The 15,953-nt window shown below is 42.6% G+C and overlaps 1 protein-coding gene across 2 annotated transcripts in view; it reads left to right on the top strand.

The window, feature by feature from the left end:
• Nucleotides 1-890: 890 nt before the first annotated feature.
• Nucleotides 891-15,953, top strand: part of plxnb3 (plexin B3) — a 152,827-nt gene continuing 137,764 nt past the window's right edge. For both annotated transcript variants that reach the window (XM_017719454.2, XM_017719453.2), the window contains exon 1: nucleotides 891-1,104. The gene's annotated coding sequence lies outside the window, so the exon portion shown is untranslated. The remainder of the gene's footprint in view (nucleotides 1,105-15,953) is intronic.

Here is a 15,953-nt window from a genome sequence, read left to right as displayed (position 1 = left end):
TTTCTGGATTATCTTAAGATAACAAGTTACATATCCTGTGCTCTCAAGATAACTTTATTATCTCAAGATTACAAGATAATTAACTTGTTATTTCAAGGCAAAAACTTTTGTTATAATTTTCTGGATTATTATCTTGAGAAGTTATAACTGTCTCAGGATAACTTTTTCGTTCGATAATTAGCTTGTTATCTCAAGAAAACAACGTACATTTCTGGAATGTTATCTTGAGAACACAAGTTAATTATCTTGTTATCGAAAGAGGACAACGTTATCTCGAGATGACAAGATAATTAATCTCGAGAAATCAACTTGTTGCTATCTGGATTGTTATTTTGAGATAATCATTATCAAGATCCAGCATAAATATAAATAATGCGTGGCCGCGACTTATTGAGGCATGGGAATGAGATCATTAAGTCATGGCCATGACTTGTTAAGGTGTAGGAACGAGATCTTAATCCTAATGATCCTAATGTGTGGCCACAACTTAGTAAAACATGATCTCATTATCATGCCTTAGCAACTCCTGTCCACGACTTAATTACCACGCTTTACAAATTCATCGCCACGCGTGAACTTACCGTTCCCACGCGTTAACATGGCGTAGCCACGCATTCTTTTTATTTATACTGGATATACTACATATATTTGATTTATAGCAGCGGGGCTCCGCGCCGGACCTCCGGACCGTTTAGCGTAGCTTTTCTGCGCTTATCTTACATCTTACGAGTCAGCCGCTCTCCATAGCACCTCAGCCTTCAGGCCAGTGGGGGGCGCTCCAGCCACGCGCGTTCCCGCAGCCTCATTCCCGCACTGGAGCGCCTTTTTTTTATTTATTTATGTATTTATTTATTTATTTCAGTTTTTCCACCCCGCTCCACGTGTTGCGTTGTGGGCTCCTTACCTTCGGCTCGGAGAAGTTTTCGTGTCGCTCCTCTCCGAGCAGCAGCAGCAGCAGCAGCGGGGGGCGGAGGACCCTCCAGCGGACAGACTCCAGCAGCTTCAGCGCGAAGACTAATAAGAAAGGAGAAAGGACAGGCGAGGTCTGCTGAATATCACCCCTGCGGTCGGTGCACCGAGCCTTCGCGTGGAGCTCTGCGGACGGTAAGAGACGCTTAACGCCGTGCTTTGTGCTTTGAAGCGAGTTTGCTGAGGGATGTTTTCATCTCTTCCCCTCAAGTAACCCCGACTGACGTAGAGCAGCGAAAGCAGCCGAGGCTGTCAGGGGCGCCGCTCTCCTGAACAAGTTGGCTGCGGTGAATTTGTTCAGCTTCAGTGTCACAAAACTCCGGACTTCGCAGCGTGTTTAGAGACCTGTAGCTGCGACTGCGCGCCGCTGTCTAACTTTAATCTGCGTGGACCGAGTTATTTAGGCAGCTTAAGTAAAATAATAAGAAATCACGCTGACTCGCCGCGGCCGGGTCGTGTGTTTGAGCCCGAGGTGCTGGATGAGCCTGAGCCGGCCTGCTGAGGCTGAATAGCCCGCATTCTTCTCCGCCCGGCGGCTCCGGGTGTTTTCTCCAGCACCGCTCGCTGCGGACGAGAGTGACCCAGGCAGCGAGGTGAAGCCGGGGAGAGCGAACCCTGTCGGGGGAGTTTGAGGAGGGCTAGTCGGTCCACTTGCAGCAACACTCAGTGCTAAGTTAAAGGACCCATATCACGAAAAATTGGAATATCAACATTTTTCTCACAGTTTGCTTACAGTACGTACCATCCTAAATACGTGCCGTATATATGTGGCAATCTGTATAAATACAAAATAATGCGTGGCCATGACTTAGCAAGGCACTGTCTCGATCACGCGCCTTAGTAAGTCATGACCACGCATTAGGATCTCATTCCCACTCGTTAATATGGCGTGGTCACGCATTTTTTATTTATACAAGATGTCATCCGCAAGGCTCCGTACATATATATAGACTAAGCTGCAGAAATGCCTGTTTTGAATTCACTGTTTTTGTGATGTCACAAAAACCTGTACATATATCTGCATATTCAGCCTTCTTCAGCAGTTTAGCTATACATGTAGCTCTAAGCTGTATTAACTGTAACTTGTAAGGAGTATTATACAGGACAGCCAATCAGAACATAGCATATTTACATATTAGTTTTAAAGGCATAGTAATAAAAACAGGCTGATGCTTAGGATGAACAAAGGTTGGTAAATGGTCATGCAATGTAATGAATTATGACTTTTTGGTGCATAAAACTACACAAATTTTGTAAGTGAACCATTTGTGAGAAAATAGGAATCGGCTCTTTAACCCTTCACAAAATCCCAGGCTTGTTACATGCTAACTCTTATTATTCAGTAACTACATAGACTACAAGGCAAACTGGCTGAGCTATTCTTAGGTTATAGAAGGGTGTTGTAAAAGTTTAGACTTGCCAGTGGGTCCTGGCCATTTAAGGGCTTAAAGTCCAGCTGGACACTTTGGAAGTGACTTTTGACACTATAAGAAGTTCATTCAACACTGTTAGAGTCCATACTACACTATGAATGAACTCAACACGGTTTTAGGCCCAGTCCCATTTGTTATCTTTACCCTACCCCTCGTTTTTGAGTGTCATCTTGCCCCTTGGAACTGAGTAACAAGGCATAGTAGTTGAGATCTTCTCCTCTGAAATGGAACCCTTCAATTAAAAGAGCATCACTTCATTAACAGCTACTAGCGCTGCTCTGTAGGCGACGCTGCCCGTCTGCAGTGACAGCAGAGGAGGGTAAAGCTCAGCGCCTCACTGCTGGGCTTTAGTTACATTTAGGGCGTCATACGCCTTCAAAAAGGGGCGATATGACAATTGTTTATTATCACCCACCCCTAATTCTGTGGTGATATGAAGCTGAAGTCAGCTATTCACCAGCTTCTTGTTAGAATTTTCCTGTTCCACCTTAAATGGAGCAGAAGGTACATTCTGGTGCTTCAGGTGTCAGAACTAATGCACTATTTAAGGTGGAGCGGGAAAGTTAGCTAGCTAGCTACCGAGACATTAGCGTACTATTAGCAAATTTTTATGCTTATTCTGAAGAAAATGACCAAAATACATTGAAACGACACTAATCTAAGGTTATACAGTGGTTATCTTAATTTTTTAACAGAGAAAAGTCTCATGTTTGTTTGTGCGGCCCAGTTTTTGGTTTTTCGCCTCACAGCGAGGAGGGCCTGGGTTCGATTCCCCGGCCGGGTGACCGGGTCTGGGTGACCGGGGTCGTCTCTGTGTGGCCTTTGCATGTTCTCCCCGTGTCTGCGTCGGTTTCCTCCCACAGTCCAAAGACGTGCAGTCAGGCCAATTGGACATGCTGCATTGCCCCTGGGTGTGAGTGTGAGTGATTGTGTCTGTCTGTCTCTCTGCCCTGTGATGGACTGGCGACCTGTCCAGGGTGTATCCTGTCTTCTGCCCGATGACCGCTGGGATAGGCTCCAGCACCTCAGTTTGGAGTTCCATGTAGCCCTAACCCTTCATCCTACCCCTCTATCTCTAAATACCTTACCTTACCTACATGTTCACCCCTAGACGTGAACACGCACAACGGAGGACTAAGGGCTGAGGGGTAGGGGCGAAGAGTGAAATGGATTTAGACCTTAAAGGAACAGTCGACTGAAAAATCTAATGTATGCAATTTACTCCTTATTCCACATATTTGGTCGACCGGTTTGCTTCGTGAGGTTTGTACTTGAGCTACAAGGCTAAAGTAGCTAAAACAATAATGGAAGTCTATGTCACCCAACTTCTTACTGACACAAGCTGCGTTCAGAATCACTCCCGGGTGCAGAAATAGTGAACTACATAGTGTTTCATCCATGTTGGTGTGTTGTTCAAACTGCCAGCATCTTTTCATCGTTCTTTGGTTTTTCTTCAGCCAGTTCACTGTATTGTAAGTGCTATATTGTAATGAGTTGACCCTTTAAAATCCAGGGCTCATAACATACATAGGCTTATAAAGGTGCTGTGCAAGTACATGTTTTGTTCATCAAGGTACAAACAATGTAAATGTTCCTCGAAAGGAACAAGAGTGGATTTAAAACAACAATAAAATAAAAAGCCTGGAGACAAGACGGAGTGTGGAGTCAACACGACTTAGAAAATATCATTTCAGTGGATTATGATACAGTTAGGCTCCCTGACTAAAGTTACTGACCAGCCCATTGACAAGAGGTGTACTGCTCCAGGACTTCAGAGCAAACTGGCTGTGCTATTCTTAGGTTATAGATAGAAGTGTGTGCTAAAACTTTGGGCCTGCTGGTGGGCCCTGGCCATGCAAGCGGTTAATGAGTGACCCATTCAGAACACTTCTTTTATACTGGCCTCATAGCTCCAGTGTTAAATTAAAGAAGCAATCTGTGGAAAGCAAACATTTCTTGGCCGAATAATTCTTTTTTATGCAGGACTTTATGACCGGACACTGGGAGAGTTAATCCAACTCTTTAGGTTTTAATTAGCTGAGGACTTTGCTGACTCCCCAGAGGTGGCTGGGACCTTCAGCTGTTATACAGGATGAATGCGTTTGATTTCAGGCGAAAGGATAATCTAAAAAAAATACACACAGACCCGCATACAAAAGCCGACTGGGTCAGGAAATGAGCACTGGGGTAGAAAGGCCGCACAGCATTGCTCAGTGTTGGATTTACGCTAACGGTGCTGAATTAATCCGTACAGTGTTCATTTGTGTCCGTTTCATCTTAAATGAGGAAAGCAGGAGGTCGGGGCATTTTGCTGTGCCGTCCGCCACGGGGGGAGTGCCGTCAGACTGTCAGTATGTCTCTCAGGTTGCATTTGGGTTTGCACGTTGATCAAAGAGCACATTTTGTTTGATTTACCACACTTTCTTTGTTAAAGGTGTGGCTGTGGCTGCTGTGGTGAATGTGGTTAAAAGGGTAAGGATTCCACAGAAAGGTGCTCAGAGACTTTCTGACTGTGAGCAGGTACCAGCAGTGAAATATTAAAAATATGATCAGGATATATTTTTATGTGTCCTCCAACCTGCCAATTAGATGTAGCCAATTCCTACTACAAGCTAGATCTCCTATCGTGCATTGCTTCCCAGCTGGGAGGGGGAAGGCTAGCATGTGCTTATAGCGCGCCTCCACATCCTTTTAAACTGCTAGCACAGCTTCGTTGGACAGGCCGACACGCTTGGAGGAGAACACTAACTGCTAGCACACACCTGCCTTAGCTTGCGCTGGACTTTTGGCCATGGATGGGATCGCCTGATAGGGCCAGTGCTCAGGTCAGGGGTGCTCAATCCTGGTCCTGTAGATCCACCACCCTGCGGAGTTTATCTCCAATCCTGCACAACACCCCTGGTCCAGGTAATGAAGACCTTCAGGAGAATCTCAATGGTAGAGTGTTCTTAATCATGAACCTTAGAGGGTGTGTTTGATCTGAACTCTTCAGGGTAGTAGATCTCCAGGAGCAGGATCCATCACCCCTGGGTTGCTACAGGAGCCCTTTTAATGCTCCGTTTAACTTTTTCGGACCTGGAAGAAAGCATTTCCTAGTTCAGGCATGTCAAATTTTGGAACTTCCGGGCCAAAGTGCGGTGGAGATTAGCGTTTACTCTCATCTAAGACTCTGAATTCAGTTCATGAAGGCTTTGCTGATTAGCTGATGAGCTGAATCAGGTGTGTTTAATGAGGCCTCGTGTGGAAATTTGTCCTCTGTAGAGATTTGGCCTGCGAGGACTGGAGCCTGACTCCTGTCCCAGTTGCTCTGTAAGAAAATGCAAGAAAAGCAAACTAATTGCATTCTGCACCTCATTACAGGCTCCTGTCGTCTTTCTTTCTGACAGCACTTTTTATTTTCCTAATTTTAAAGGTTGTAGTGTTGCAAGTGAAAGGCTAGACTTTTCCTGTCTAGTGGAGAATAGCTGCCACTTAGTGGACCGAAGTAGGAATTGTTCAAATCCAGACTGAGGACAAAATATTTTATTGGAACTTACTCAAATTTGCTTTACTATATCCCCCCAAAATGTAATTGTAGTTATTATAGTTTTATCAGCGAGGTCTATCTGACAGCAAGCGCTCTAGACAAACTCGTCTCAGTGAAATTACCCAGCAGCAGATGTGTGCCAGCCTGCGGCATCAGCAGAGCCGGGGCTGTCTCCGAGCAATTTGGCTCGTTTTCACCAAAAGTCCACACAGCAGTTGGTCTCCATCACGTTGCCAAGCTTTGAGAGAGAGACAGACAGGGATAGAGAGAGAGAGAGAGAGAGAGAGAGAGAATGATTCCAGCAACTCAAGAACAAAACTGCTTCCCCTCGTTTTCCGTCATTTCCATTTTCCGCACCTTATGTATTCACACATGAGTGGTCGTGAGGCAGCGGCGGGTCGTGATGAGCTTCTACGGGGAGCGGCATCACCGACGCTGGGTGCCGGTTCCGCTCAGATCCTCATCGCCCGTGAACAAGTGCTCGGCGTTTTTATTGGTTCTCATCAGTCTTTTTCTGTATCAACACAATCCAACTGTAATGTTAGCAGCACGTTGTAAAGCCTCAGATTCATTTCCTCCTCCCTCCCACTGCAGCGAGAGGCACTCATTCATCTTAAGAAGAATCTCTCCTCCTTTTTTCCCTCTTTATTCTTGTCTCTCTCTCTCTGTCTTTCCCTGTTTCGTTCTCACTTTGTCTTTCTCTTCTCTTTCCTTTCTCTCCCACCTCCTTCTCCTTAGTCTTGCTCTTTTCCCCCTCTTTTTTCTTTCTCTTCCTTTCTTTCTCATTTGTGTTTCTCTCCTCTGTCATTTCCCTTTCTTTCTCTTTTCCTCACTCTTTCTTTCTCTTTCCTCCATCACTTTCCCTCTCTCTCCCTTCATTTCTTCCTCTCTCTTTTTTCTCCCTCTTTTCCCTCTCTCTCTCTTTCTCTCCATCTCTTTTAAAATCTTCTTTAGTCTGTCTCTCTTTGTATTTTCTTTTTTCTTTCTCTTTCCCCATGTCTCTCTTTCTCTTTTCTCTCTTTTCTCTCTCTCTCTTCCTGTTTCCTGTCTCTTTTCCCCCTCTCTCTCTTTCCTCTCATTTTACATCTCTCTTTCTCTTTCCTGTCTCTTTTCTCTCTCTCTTTCTCTTCCCTGTCTTTTTCCCTCTCTTTCTCTTCCCTCTCTTTCCCCACTCTCTCTTTCTCTTCCCTCTCTCTTTCCTCTCATTTTACATCTCTCTTTCTCTTTCCTGTCTCTTTTCTCTCTCTCTTTCTCTTCCCTGTCTTTTTCCCTCTCTTTCTCTTCCCTCTCTTTCCCCCCTCTCTCTTTCTCTTCCCTCTCTCTTTCCCCCCTCTCTCTTTCTCTTTCCTGTCTCTTTTCTCTCTCTCTTTCTCTTCCCTGTCTTTTTCCCTCTCTCTTTCTCTTCCCTCTCTCTTTTCCCCCCTCTCTCTTTCTCTTCCCTGTCTCTTTTTCCCTCCCTCTTTCTCTTTCCTGTCTATTTCACCATCTCTCTTTCTTTCCTCTCTCTCTTTCCCTCTCTTTCTCTTTTCTTTCTTTTCCCTCTCTCTCTCTTTCCTCTCTCTTTTCCCTTTCTCTTTTTCTTTTTCCTCTTTATTTTTCCCTTTTTCTCTTTCCTCTCTCCCCATGTCTCTTTCTCTTTTCTCTCTCTCTCTCTTTCTGTTTCCTGTCTCTTTTCCCCCTCTCTCTCTTTCCTCTCGTTTTACATCTCTTTCTCTCTTTCAATCTCTCTTTCTCTCTCCTCTCTTTTTCCCCCTCTCTTTTTCTCTTTCCCTCTATCTCTTTCTCTTTCCTCTATCTTTTTTCCTTCTTTTACTTCTCTCTTTTTCCCTCTCTCTCTTTCTCTTTACTGTCTTTCCCCATGCCTCTCTTTCTCTTTCCTCTTTCTCCTTTTCCATCTCTCTTTTTCAATCTCTCTCTTTCTCTTTTCTCTCTTTTTCCCTGTCTCTTTCTCTTTCCAGTCTATTTTTCCCTCTTTCTTCTCTCTTTCCCCATGTCTCTCTTTCTCTGTCCTCTCTTTCTTTTTCCGTCTCTCACTCTTTCTTTTTCCTCTCTCTTTCAATATCTCTTACTCTTTCCTCTCTCTTTTTCTGTCTCTTTTTTCCCTCTGTCTCTCTCTTTCCCTCTCTTTCTCTTTTATGTCTTTTCCCTCTCTCTTTCTCTTTCCTCTCTCTTTTCTCTCTCTTTCTTTCATGTCTCTTTTTCCCTCTCTCTTTCTCTTTCCTCTCTCTTTTCCCTCTCTCTCTCTTTCTCCTACTTCTCTTTTTCCCTCTCACTCTTTATCTTTCCTATCTGTTTTTCTTTCTCTCTTTCTCTTTCCTGTCTCTTTTTCCTCTCTCTCTTTTTCTTTTCTCTCTCCCTTTTCCCTCTCTCTCTTTCTCTTTCCTGTCTTTTTCTCTCTCTCTTTTTCTTTCCTCTCTCCCTTTCCCATATCTCTCTCTTTCTCTTTCCTGGCTTTTCCCACTTTCTTTTTCTCTTTCCTGTCTTTTTCCCACTTTCTCTTTCTCTTTCCTCTCTTTTTCTGTCTCTCTCTTTCCTGTCTCTTTCCCCATGTCTCTCTTTCTCTTTCCTCTCTCTCTTTTTCCTCTCTCACTCTTTCTTTTCCTCTCTGTCTCTATCAGTCTGTCTCTTTCTCTTTCCAGTCTCTTTTTCCCTCTCTCTTTATCTTTCTTCTCTTTTTCCCTCTCTCTTTCTCTTTCTTCTCTCTTTCCCCATGTCTCTCTTTCTCTTTCCTCTCTCTCTTTTTCCGTCTCTCGTTCTTTCTTTTTCCTCTCTCTTTCAATCTCTCTCTTTCTTTCTTCTCTCTTTTTCCCTCTCTCTTTCTCTTTCTTCTCTTTCCCCATGTCTCTCTTTCTCTTTCCTCTCTCTCTTTTTCCATCTCTCGCTCTTTCTTTTTCCTCTCTCTCTTTCAATCTCTCTCTTTCTCTTTCTTCTCTCTTTTTCCCTCTCTCTTTCTCTTTCCTCTCTCTTTTCCCCCTCTCTCTCTCTTTCCTGTCTCTTTCCCCATTTCTCTCTTTCTCTTTCCTCTCTCTTTTTCCCTCTCTCTTTTTTCAGGCTCCTTTTGTTTTTCTCTCCATTCTTTTATTTTTTTTCTTTCTCTTTCCCTTACTTTCACTCTTTCTTTCCTCTTTGTTTTTACCGCTCTCTCTCTCTCTCTCTCTCTCTCTCTCTCTCTCTCTACCTGAGTTTGTCTTTTTCTTTTTTCTCTTTCTCTGCCCCCCAGCAGTGTGTGGATTAGTGGATTTCAGCAGTCCTGATTACAGGGTTTCTTGTTAATAATCTGTATTAATCTCCATCTCCCCTCTGCCGACTCTCTGTTACTACACAGGCTAATGAGGTTGAAATGTTCTCTACATCTTACACTCCACTTCCTTAAAACTCTCATCACGGCTAATATGGGATCACAGAGAGAAGCGTGTGAATTATTTAAACTCTCCTTCATTTCTTCTAGAACGGCAAACCTGCCTCAGCGAGCAGTGAGGCCATCGTTTTAAACAGATACGTTAGTTTACCCCTCAGACTGGAAGGCCCAGAATGTGAGTTTACACTTCAATTCCTTGCTCTCATATCTGAAGAGCTGTTACATTAGTCTCATACTGCTTACTGAATGAGTCGTAGGAGTTAGTTAATAAATCATAATAGATACAGTACATACTGAATAACACACAGTACACACTCAGTAATTCAGGTAGTTACTAAACAGTTACTAAACTACATGGTAGTTACTGAATAACATTTTACCATAGTACATATAGACATTACATAGTAGGTACTGAGTAAGTCCTAGTAGTGACTAAGTAGATACTGAATAATTCATAGTAGATACTGAAAAATTCATAGTACTTACTGAATAATTCATCGTAGATACTGAATACACATAGTAGATACCCAGTCATTCAGTAGTAGCTACTGAATAATTTGTAGTAAATAATTAATAATTCGTAGTAGATATTGAACAAAGATACTCATCAGTAAATACTGATTATTTCATAGTAGTCACTATAGGACATACCAAATAAGTACTGTGTAATTCGTAGTACCTACTAAATAATTCATAATAGTCACTAATTAATATGTCTTAAGATCAATTAGGATTAATTCACTTTTTTGGACCCAAAAACTTTATGACTTTTTTGACCCCCAAAAGTATTATTATTTTTTGTCTAATTTAGTGATGTGCATAGATATTCCAGTACTCGTCGAACTGCCTTTGTTGACGTTGCTATTTGGATATCCATTGCATAGCATTATGAAAAATCAGAAAATTCACAGGCCAGCAATTCAGTGAAATGCCGTGAAGTTTCAACAGGAATGTAAATTGTGATACTTCTGCCCTTCTTTTTAGATTAAGTAGCTATATTACATTATACTTTGCTTCTGTGAAAGTGCCTTAACGTGAATGAGTTGCCAAGAAGCGATCGGATGGAAAGCAGAGACAGTGCAGCTGTAACTACTCTAGCTAGCTTTAAATCGAACCAAAAGGATCAATGTTCTCAACCTTGACACACACACGTTTTTGGCGAATCATCCTCTGAGGAGCAGAGAACGCGTGGATGCCGAAGAGGCATCACCATTTTCTGCTGCGCTGGTTAACTCCAGTGCTACTGTTAGCAAGTTAGCCTATCTGCAGGGGCAGCCTCAAGCCTGACCAAAAAAAACAAAAAAACCCAAAGATCAGAAAAAGATCAGAGTATAAACTTCATCTCCTCTGTAGACCAATTTCTGCTCCCGCCATGTTGAACTCTATAAGCTTTCACTATGACTCGACGCCCATGCACAGAACGTACTTAAACTTTCCGATAGGGAATGTGATTGGATACAGCTGCTTGCACAGATATTATTCTTCTATTTAAGAGATTATTTACAGGATTACCCAGCTCGTTCAACCGGATAGAAATTTTATTCCGAATGGCCTCAATTAAACTAGACTATTCCAATTGAGCTATTAGTCGGATTATTAATGGATTATTAGGCTGCCAGTAAACATGGTTAGTCAGATACAACATTTTCCAAAATTTTTTTATATCATTTTTTTATCAGGCTTAGTCATTATTTTTTTTCTCTTAGTAGATATTAGTAGATGTAGTGTTTGTCTTAGTTTATTTTCCAAAATAAAAGTCTGTGTGCATGGAAAATCTGTTTGAGGAGATTTAAAATTACTTGACCTTGTAATCTGGGTGGTCCAAGGGTGGTTCAGCGAGGTGCTGACCTTACCAAGCCAGCTGACCGATACATATGCTTGCTATCTGGGTGGCTAGGTTTTGCTTTGTGCAACTGATTTTCTTAGCCCGTTAGCATCAGTGCACCAGGTTGTGTATCGTAAGAGCTACAATATATGAATAATTTTCCATTCTTTAACTTCAGCAGACACCTGAACACCACAGTTAGTGTAATTCTGATATGAAGCTAGTGGTGGAATCTCCCGTGTGACCCGCACCACGGAGTGCTTAAGATGCAGATGGATGAACTCGCCTCAGTGTTGGGCCCCATATGGAGTGTTAGTGTAAGGAGTGAAATCCTTTTGTTTGCGCCGCCTTACCCAAAGACCCAGAGACAACCCCCCTCCATTTGCTGGCGGCCATGGCCAAGACCCCTGTGACTCTATTGTTCCCTCTAATCAATACCACACCATGGTGTGAAAGTGTGAAGGCTTTTGTTCCCCCCCTCAGTGATGCATCATTAGCTTATAAAGCATAATGATTGTGACCAATTACTTGTTATTACCAGTCACACTTGATTGTATAATTTGACTGGCATGCGCACAGTGCTTTGGCTAATTGTATTGATAGGACTGTTAAAGCACTGGCTTTTATTGGTGCTGCTGACCAGTCAGCGGATCCGTAGCTAAATATGACTAAATACTCTGGACTTGACAGAATCTGACTTTAGTCTTTAATTAAGGTAATAATAAAAACTCCCTTCACAATGTTATTTACCTTGAAAAAGTAATCATCACTGAGTAGTTTAATTGCTCTGGTGCAGACAGCAGTGTGTTTGGGTCCACATCTTCTATATGTGTTAACTTTTATAAGTCTAAAGTATTGCTGCAGTAGAAGACGAGAGGGAATGTGTTATCACAAAATAACATCCCGAGTGCCGTAGCTCATCACAGCCGTGATGTTATTCGACCTTGAGAGTTTTATTCCTAAATAAACAGCTAAATAAATACAGTAATAAATTAATAAACTGGCCGTGAATGCAGCGTTTAATGTTTTAATGTTCACTTCCTTTCTCCTAATTAAAGCTCCTTAACGAGCAGCTTGTTGCTACGTCAGAGTAACGAGCTCCACCCACTCTCTGCTCAGCCGGCAGTTCGTTCTCCAGCTCCACACAGACAAACTGACAGTTTGGGAATTTAGTGTCGTCTCATCTTCAGAGTCGGACCAACTCGGCTGTCGGTCAAATGTGATTTTAAAAAGTCCCATTTTTAGTTTTTGTCCATTTTCAAGTTGTTGCTTAGCAACAACATCACAGCAGAGTGATATAGTGTTGGTGAAAAACCTGTGATGTTATGGCGAAATAACAGCGCAGTTAGACCGCCTCTCAACCAATCAGCTCGCGTGGCCCAAACTAACTGTTGTATATAAGTGATTACATAATTGCAATAATAATTAATTGCATAATTAAAACAGTTATGTAATGACTTACATGTACATGTATCAGCAGGTTTGGACTTTTTCTGTTTGTTTTTGTCAACAAAATGACAAAAGCTTGAAAAAAATGGATGTTTGTTCTTTCTGCAAAACAAGACCTCGCGCAACAACAACTGCTAATCTCCGCTACTCTACTCTCTACTTACAAACCCAGTTGTGTTTTGGATTGAATGTTTAAAATTCACACTTGCACCAAATTTCTCCTCTTGTTTTAATGAGTTATGAAAGAGGAATAATTAATATCATATTACATGCTTTTGCTGTCACTAGTGGTGCACATATTTTTTAGATGTGATGCTGTTTTTGATTTCGAGGTCTAGCTTTATCCATTTTATCAGCTCCACTTACCATATAGGTGCAGCAATTCTACAATTACAGACTGTAGTCCATCTGCTTCTCTGCATACTTTGTTAGCCCCTTTCACCCTTTTCTTCAGGGTTCAAGCCCCCACAGGACCACCACAAAGCAGGTGTTATTTGGGTGATGGGATTCTCAGCACTGCAGTGACACTGGTTACAGTGTTAGTGTGTGTCGTTCTGGTCCTTAATGTCACCGCTGCTGGACCGAGAATCAAAATATCCAGCCAGCAGCGTCCTGTGGGCAGCGTCCTGTGGGCAGCGTCCTGTGGGCAGCGTCCTGTGGGCAGCGTCCTGTGACCACTGATAGAGGACTAGAGGGTGACCAACACAAACTGTGCAGGAGCAGATGAGCTGTCGTCTCTGAGTGTCTAATAGAGTGCACAGTGAGTGGACACAGAGTTTAAAAACTTTAGCAGCGCTGCTGAGTCTGATCCACTCAGACCAGCACAACACACACCAACACACCACCACCACATCAGTGTCACTTCAGTCTGGTGTAAGACTGTTGGTGATAGTAAACACAGCGCTGTCCTGGGGCAGTGGTGGTGCTATTCTGTGTTCACACTTGCCAGGTTTGGTGTGATTAAAAGCAGTTGCTCTGTTAGTGCAGGTCGTTACAGCAGGCGAGAAATGCATGAGTGTATCATTTACTGCTTCGGTGATAATTAATTGTTAACTGACAGACCTAAAATCACAGACACGAGCCATGAAAACATCAAACACAGCAGTGTGTCTTATATAAACAAGGCTTTGGGCTTCCAGCCTGAGGTAACAGACATGACAGTAGCGCAATGATTACTTACATTAAATGCATATTATTAGTGAATAAACACTGATGGCCTGAGCAAGGCTAGCTTGAAGTTCATAGACATATATAAATAATGACCTGGTTTCTTTCTGCTTTTAAGCTTTTTTGTGAAGGGTTTAACTTCATAGGGGATCAGCAACTCAAACGTTAGGAAGAGCCATTGTGTCTTTTAACAAAACTCAAACCACTTTGGGAGCCACAACATTTTATGTCTGTTATTGAAGTAATGTTTCACCATCTTGGCTGTAAATGTGTCTCAGTATGTGCTAATGTACTAGTATAGGCTAAAAATATAAAGGAAAACCCAGACTTACTTTGCTCTGCTTTAAGCTTTAGCTCAGCTCTAGTAGCTTTTCTCGTGTCTCCTGTAAACGTCTTTCAACATTTGACTTTTTACAAGCCTCAAGCCGTCTTTATTCTAATTTTCCTGTTCCACCTTAAATGGCGCCTGGGGTGCCAGAATGTAGCTAACTATGTAGCTGTCATAACAGAGTTGCACCATTTAAGGTGGAATGTGAAAATTTGAACAAGAAGCTGGTGAACGAGAATCTGACTTCTGCTTTGCGATTTTTTAGCGTTTGACAGTTTCTTGTTGTGGATTAAACGTATTGGGAAACCAGCTGGAGTGATTATAAATGCAAATAAACCCATTCATCTCCAAATGATCTATGTCCGTCTTAAATCTGTACACCAACCTTCAGGGCTAAAGGGTGAATCAGTACTTCTACATTAACTGCAGCGTTTAAGACCTTTACTGTTAAACTGTGTTGAAGGATCAGCAGAGCTTTATTTTACTGTAAAGGGGGATTAATTTATTTTTACCTACAAATCTGATTCTGCTGTGGAGCCACAACAGGACAGTAAAAGAGCTGCATGTGGCGTATGTTGCTGACTGCTGACATAGGCTAACCATTAGTAAACCCTTCATGGCCAGTTTTATTACCCACTTCTATAATCTATGACTAACTCAACAAGCTTGCATTGAAGTCCTTGTATCTTCTGAAAAATAAGCTTATGTGTGTAGCCTTATGTAATAAACCTGGGATTTTAAGGGGATAGCAGACACACAGCTCAAGGCTGCACTCAACAGAAGCATCATCACGTTAAGAAAAGTCAGTTGTAGCCGACCTTAGCGCTGTGTCATGTGGCCAAATATCCTAGTTGTGATGTAGTAACTGCCTTTAGGGTGGTCATTAACTCTGCTGGATCTCTTTATCTCAGTTAAAATGAAGTGGAGTGGAGAAGCTGAGAGTCAGAGTCGACTCCTGAAAAACCCAGAGTAGAGCTACCGGAACAAGTTGCACTCCCTTCAAAAACGGTCCCCACCTTTTCAAATTTCAGTTGTTTATCAGCAGTTAATTACACTTTTTAACTAAAAGCACCGGTCAAACATTTATGTATTTGTTGGTTAACAGTTAATTTGTCAATCATTAACCCCATTCTGGCCGCAGGGGGCCAAACAGCGAATGTAAACACACCCTAACAGAGCAGTCGCACCAGGCTAGGTTTTAATGAGCCCAAACCTGACAAAAGCGTGAACACGCCCTATAGATGAGTGGCAGTGGAGCATCTCCTAGTCTAGTGGTTTTACTTTCGTTGAGAGACTTCGGCCTTCAGACGTGGCGTGAGACGTTAAGACACTAAGAGTGCGCCATTGACCGTCCTCGTTCCCAATCTGGATTAGCACGGGATTTTCCTACAAGAGGATGAGACGAAACACTAGCGCTTACACACCCACCAGCCCACCGACCAACCCCCACACACACACATGCACATTTTACACACACAAAGGGGACATCTGTCGGCGCATTGTAAATCACTGATGTTTTTGCTCAGGGTTATCGCAGGATCATCAGGAGCCGATGCACAGAAATTGTCTGCATGAAATTGAATTAGGACGGCTCCTTCTGATTATTCCTGCCTGTTAGATATTGGTTATCTGACCTGTTTGGGGGATTTGCTACAGGGTAGCCTGAACTGCCACTTTATTATCTTGGTGTATTAACTACAGCTGCTTTCTTTAACATGATCACATTTTGACAGTGGTCCATTCAGAGTCTTTGTCCTCTTTAACTCATTAAATCTCCCTGTCAGAGTAGCTGCTGAGCGTTTATGTCCACACTGGTCATAGACGAATGGATCACCATGTGGAATTGATTCATGCTGCCTTTATTAGTGGATGCACTGTGAGACTTTCTTTGTGAGTTT

The sequence above is a fragment of the Pygocentrus nattereri genome, chromosome 28 (assembly GCF_015220715.1).
Source record: "Pygocentrus nattereri isolate fPygNat1 chromosome 28, fPygNat1.pri, whole genome shotgun sequence".
Taxonomy (NCBI): domain Eukaryota; kingdom Metazoa; phylum Chordata; class Actinopteri; order Characiformes; family Serrasalmidae; genus Pygocentrus; species Pygocentrus nattereri.
This window is presented reverse-complemented; position numbering and strand designations above follow the sequence as displayed.